Below are 6,454 nucleotides of genomic sequence, written 5' to 3'. Positions count from 1 at the left end.
TCGGTTCCAGCAACCATCGCCAGCGTCTGTTTTACATGGTGCAGGAATACCTAGGGGCAAGATCAGACTTGGACACCTTTCCCACCGAAAATCCTCTGGGTTACTGGGTCTTGAGGATGGATCACTGGCCAGAGCTTGCACAGTATGCAATTGAGCTACTGGCCTGTCCTGCATCCAGCGTTCTTTCGGAACGCACATTCAGTGCTGCTGGAGGCGTGGTAACTGATCACAGGGTGCGTCTGTCCACCGACTCGGTCGATCGGCTGACCTTCATAAAAATGAATCAGTCTTGGATCACCACCAGCTACCAAGCACCTGATGCTGATGTAACCGAATAATTTTTTTTGAAATCTCAGATCCCTTCAAAGACTGCCTATGGTGATGCTGAGTGACTATCCCTGAGTAATTATCCTCTTCCTCCTCAATCATCACGCTGATAGCTTGTAAGAACATTTTTGGTTCTGGGCGCCACCACCAGTGCCTAAGGCACAATTTTTCAGCCCCTGTTTAACAGGGGCGTGTAATTACAATTTTTGATGTAATACTTTGCAGCAGGGCTCGTTCCTGCATTCCAACTAGAGTGTCTGTGAGGGGTTGCAGTGTTGTGGCACCAGCACCAGTGCCTAAGGCCCAATTTATCTGCCCCTGTCTAACAGGGGCGTGTAATTACAATTTTTGATGCAATACTTTGCAGCAGGGCTCGTTCCTGCGTTCCAACTAGAGTGTCTGTGAGGGGTTGCAGTGTTGTGGCACCAGCACCAGTGCCTAAGGCCCAATTTTTCTGCCCTTGTCTAACAGGGGCGTGTAATTACAATTTTTGATGCAATACTTTGCAGCAGGGCTCGTTCCTGCGTTCCAACTAGAGTGTCTGTGAGGGGTTGCAGTGTTGTGGCACCAGCACCAGTGCCTAATGCCTAATTTTTCAGCTCCTGTTCAACAGGGGCATGTAATTACAATTCTTGATCTAATATTTCACAGCAGGGCCCTGTGAGGGCTTACAGTGTTGTGGCCACAGCAACACCTAAGGCCCAAATTTCTGCTGAGTATATAGGGCAGGACCCTACTTTCAAACATCTAACTTACAAACGACTCCTACTTGCAAACGGAAGGAGACAACAGGAAGTGAGATGAAATCTACCCCTAGGAAGGGAAATTCTCTCCTGTAAGAGTTAATATGGGAAAACAATTTCTCCTTTCCACTGATGCTTTCCAATCCTTGTTCCACAAAAAAACCCAAATTTTCAAAAAACATTTTTCATTGGGACAAAAAAGTGAGGTGAAATCTTCTGAAGAGGAGGAAAGACAGCAAAACAAATGTCACAGGGGTGATAACCCTTCCCTATGTTTTCCAAAAAGCTTAGAAAAGATTTTTTGGCTGGAGCTAAACACGTTAAAAATGTTCAAAATTACAAACAGATTCTACTTAACAACAAACCTACAGTCCCTGTCTTGTTTGCACTGCCTGTATACAGCTGTTCAGAGTATATAGGGCCTGGTGGCCCCACACCTTTCCTTATTTTAATTTGGGTGCGGGGTTCCCCTTAATATCCATACAAGACCCAAAGGGCCTGGTAATGGACTGGGGGGTACCCATGCCGTTTGTCTCACTGATTTTCATCCATATTGCCAGGACCCGACATGACATTAAACCCGCAAGCAGTTTTAAATGAGATTTTTTCCTTTAAAAATGACATTTGGTGCAGGGACTGTTCTAAACATGGGAAACACGCGTCACTTTACAGGCATACTATAGACACCCCCCAGGTACGATATTTAAAGGAATATTTCACTTTTTTTTTTTTACTTTAAGCATCATTAAAATCACTGCTCCCGAAAAAACGGCCGTTTTTAAAAGTTTTTTTTGCATTGATACATGTCCCCTGGGGTAGGACCCGGGTCCCCAAACCCTTTTTAGGACAATACCATGCAAATTAGCCTTTAAAATGAGCACTTTTGATTTCGAACGTTCGAGTCCCATAGACGTCAATGGGGTTCTAACGTTCGTGCGAACTTTCGGTCCGTTCGCGGGTTCGGGTGTGAACCGAACCGGGGGGTGTTCGGCTCATCCCTATTGGCGACCGCCTCACGCCGATGTACGTTTGCAAAGTGGCACGGGCAGGCAGAATCACGTACATTTACGTGATCTGCTTCTCGCGGGCGGGGGTCCGATCGGTACCCGAGGCGGTCGGCTTTTGTCCAGCGGCGATCGGAGGTGAGGGGGAGGCCATCCATTCGTGGCCCCCCCCTCGTGATCGCCACCGGCCAATCAGATCATTCCTCTGCTGCTGTATGCTAAACAGCAGCAAAGGAAAAGATGTCATCTCTCCCCGGCTCGGTATTTTCAGTTCCGGCGCCGAGGAGAGAAGACTGCAATGTGAGTGCAAAACACACACACAGTAGAACATGCCAGGCACACAAAACACCCCCCTTTATCCCCCTCCCCCCCCGATCACCCCCCAATCACCCCTCCCCCCCCCTGTCATACTGACACCAAGCAGTTTTTTTTTCTGATTACTGCATGGTGTCAGTTTGTGACAGTTAGTGTGGTAGGGCAGTTAGTGGTAGGCCCCCTTTAGGTCTAGGGTACCCCCCTAACCCCCCCTAATAAAGTTTTAACCCCTTGATCACCCCCTGTCACCAGTGTCGCTAAACGATCATTTTCCTGATCGCTGTATTAGTGTCACTGGTGACGCTAGTTAGGGAGGTAAATATTTAGGTTCGCCGTTAGCGTTTTATAGCGTCAGGGACCCCCATATACTACCTAATAAATGTTTTAACCCCTTGATTGACCTCTAGTTAACCCTTTCACCACTGATCACCGTATAACTGTTACGGGTGATGCTGGTTAGTTCGTTTATTTTTTATAGTGTCAGGGCACCCGCCGTTTATTACCAAATAAAGGTTTAGCCCCTTGATCGCCCGGCGGTGATATGCGTCGCCCCAGGCAACGCCAGTACCGCTAACACCCATGCACGCAGCATACGCCTCCCTTAGTGGTATCTGAACGGATCAATATCTGATCCGATCAGATCTATACTAGCGTCCCCAGCAGTTTAGGGTTCCCAAAAACGCAGTGTTAGAGGGATCAGCCCAGATACCTGCTAGCACCTGCGTTTTGCCCCTCCGCCCAGCCCAGCCCAGCCCACCCAAGTGCCGGAACGTCCCTCACTCCGCTTGAGTGCTTCCGTCAGTATATCGCTTCCTAAGTTCTGGAACACAAGCCCAATGGATCTGGCTATAGGAACCCCCAAGAACTAAACAACACCAGTCTTGGAGTACATAAGAACTAACTCTTTATTTGAGATCTCACACACATTTATACAGCAGGTTGACCCAAAGCTAACCTAATTAACATGAGCTAATTTACTACAAAATTTACCCAGACCAGATGACAGTCTTGTGGGCATCGAGCTTCACACAGTAGTATAAACACAATAGCTGGAGCTAATTACAATTAACAATACAAACATAACCTAATTAACCTAATTAACATGAGCTCCAATAGGAGTCGTCACGTCTCCTACATTGTATAGAGGACAATGTGATCAGCTCATTCAATTAACATGAACACAGGTGAGTGGAGTTGAGGACATTAGCATCTCCTCACAGGATGTGTCCCAACAGTATAATTCAGTCTTATCATTCTAATATGGCATATAAAGGGTTCCCAGAGTCTGTGTGTTTTGGGGGGACATGGAGCTGAATCCAAAGTAACACCAACCCCAGGGTCCCCAGGCATACAGCTCACAGAGAGCACCATTCCCCCAAATGCTAGGGCCCATAATCGGTGGGCAAGAGGCTTGCGTTCAGTCCCCTCCAATAGCCTCTGTCCTGGGTGAGTCTGTCACATTTCTCCCCCATCAAAGGTTGACTAACAAGGTCCCAGACCACCACCTGGTCTGGACATGCGTTAGTCAGGCAGAGTGAACTCACATAGTCTTCCCGCATGATCTCCTTTCTTGGCTGCACGGAATAGTTGACCTCAGTAGGTGTGGGGCAGAGGTCATTTACTCTCTGTCTGGCTGCCAGGGCTTCAGCTGGATTGTTTTTAACGTTCCTGGGCTCGGTCTGCTGCTGGGTCTGAAGCTGTAGAGAGACACTAGGTGCTAGGCAGAGGCCAGCGGTGCTCTGCCCTGTTGCCAGCGATTCAGCTGGGAGTAGCAGCTCCACTACATCAGCTTGTCTTCAGAGAGAGGGGCCAACTGCCCTGGCTCCCTGGAACTCCACAGTTGTTGTCGGTGCTGGGAAGAGGTTGGTAGCACTCTGCTCTGTTGCCAGCACTTCTGCTGGGGACTCCGCATCCTCCGCTCCAGCTAACCATTGGGGCAGGAGGCTGGATTCCTCCACTCCCAAACTGTGTAGTTGCTATTGGAAAAGGGAGCCGGCTGCTTCCTTTTCCATTCCCTCATCTGGCTGCTGTAACGACATGTCGATGGTACTGTCTCCCAGGTGCACGGATCTTTGCTGGGGAGGAAAGTCCGCTTCCTCCACCCTGGCCAACTGTTGGGGAGGGACAACACACACCTCCTCTCCCTTCTCCCCCTGTATCTGCTGCTGGGAAGTGATTGCCACCTTCTCATCCTGAGCCTCCGAAACTGCCACAGGTGTGGGGCAGAGGTCTTGGACCCTCTGTCTGGTTGCCAGCACTTCTGCTGGGGGTTTGCTAGGTGGTTCCTCCTCTACAGAAACGTCTATTAAATCCCCAGTCTCTGGAATTGGTAAAAGTGTGGGACAGAGGTCTTGGACCCTCTGTTCAGTTACCAGATCTTCAGTTGGAGAAGTTTGTTTTAACTCCATAGATGCTGCTGGCAGAAAATCACATGTCCCTGTCAGTGTTGTGGGAGAAAGGCCGACTACCTCTTCTCTCAAGAAGGCCGAAGCCACTGTTGGTGCTGGGCAGAACACAGTGAACTTTGGCCCTGATAGCAGCTCTTCTGCTGGAGGCTCATCAGGTTGTTCTTCCTCAGCAGAAAAGTCTATCAAATCCCATGTCTCTGCAACTGATGTCTGGGGATAGAGGTTCACCATCTCCTGTCCATGGAACCCAGAAGATGCCATCAGTGCTGGGCAGAGGTTAGCAGAGCTCTGCCCTGTTGTCAGCACTTCAGGTTTGGGGACGGCAATCTCCGGAGTTTCCACTGCCGATTCTCTGGCATGCTGCTGAACTTGTTCTAGCAGTTTCCTGTATGCCCTTTCCAGATGCTGTTCCTTCCTTAGAAAATGGTCCAGATCAGGTTTGAGCTCTGAGACCCCTGCAAGACCGAGCATAGACTCTCTATATTCTCTCAGGTCCTCAAGGTCAGGTTCCTCTTCATCGCCAAACATAAAATGATCTGTAAGGCTCTTCCACAGCAATCCAGGGCCGCCAAAGTCATATCCCTCCGGAGAGCATTCTGTTGTCTCCCCTAAATATCCCTCCTCTGCGTGCCATTGCAGAGCCTGATAATGATTGTCTAGCTCTATCTCCTGCTGGACCAGCCTGTCCAACTCAGTCACCCATTTCTCCTGGGGCCGCGCTCCCAGGAATGCCATCCGCAATGCCCGTTGGTCACTGGCCCGTTGCTTTTGGGTTGGAAAGCACTTGCCCTGTTTTATACCAGCGAGACGGAGTGCTGCAATCCAGAGCTCCACCCGAATCTGCTGCCTGAGCTCCAGGTATTCATCCTCAGACACAGTCCTGGTGTATGTTGAAAGGATGATCCGCAACAGCCCCGGGAACTCTGATGCCAGGTCCATATCTCCGCTGGGGTGACTGAAGTCTGCTATGCTGATCATGGATCCAGTTGGAGGTTTGGATGTCCCAGACTGCAGGAAGCTTTCCCGAAGCTTGCCACCAATGTCACGGAACGTCCCACACTCCGCTTGAGTGCTTCCGTCATATACCACTTCCTCCCAGTCTGTATACAGATATCCCAACCTCTCTAAACACAAAACAATGCGACACTTGCTTGTTGCTAACATGAACTCACATTATTTAGAATCAAAATTACAAGACTTTATATGCCGTTGGAACCTCTTCTAACAATACAACTGTAACCTAATTAACCTGATTAACATGAGCTAATTAACTAATCCTTTATACAGCCTAGGTGACAGAGACATGACCTATTGCCCAGACTGAGTTAATTATCACAGGACATTTTCTCACAATAGCAGTAGCTCCAATAGGAGTCGTCCCGTCTCCTACATTGTATAGAGGACAATGTCATCAGCTCATTCAATTAACATAAACACAGGTAGTTGGAGTTGATGACACCAGCATCTCCTCACAGGATGTGTCCCAACAGTATGAATCAGTCTTATCAGCAGGGGGCTGCTGGAGGAATCCCCCCTCCCTCTTCAGGGACACAAATCCCAAATGATCACAGAAAGCAGTCCCCAACAGAATCAAACAACATACAATATATACATATATACATGACGGAGTCCGACCAGTACAGTTCAGACTGGATTT

This window comes from Aquarana catesbeiana, linkage group LG02, assembly GCF_042186555.1.
Source record: "Aquarana catesbeiana isolate 2022-GZ linkage group LG02, ASM4218655v1, whole genome shotgun sequence".
NCBI lineage: Eukaryota > Metazoa > Chordata > Amphibia > Anura > Ranidae > Aquarana > Aquarana catesbeiana.
Note: the sequence above shows the minus strand (reverse complement) of the source record.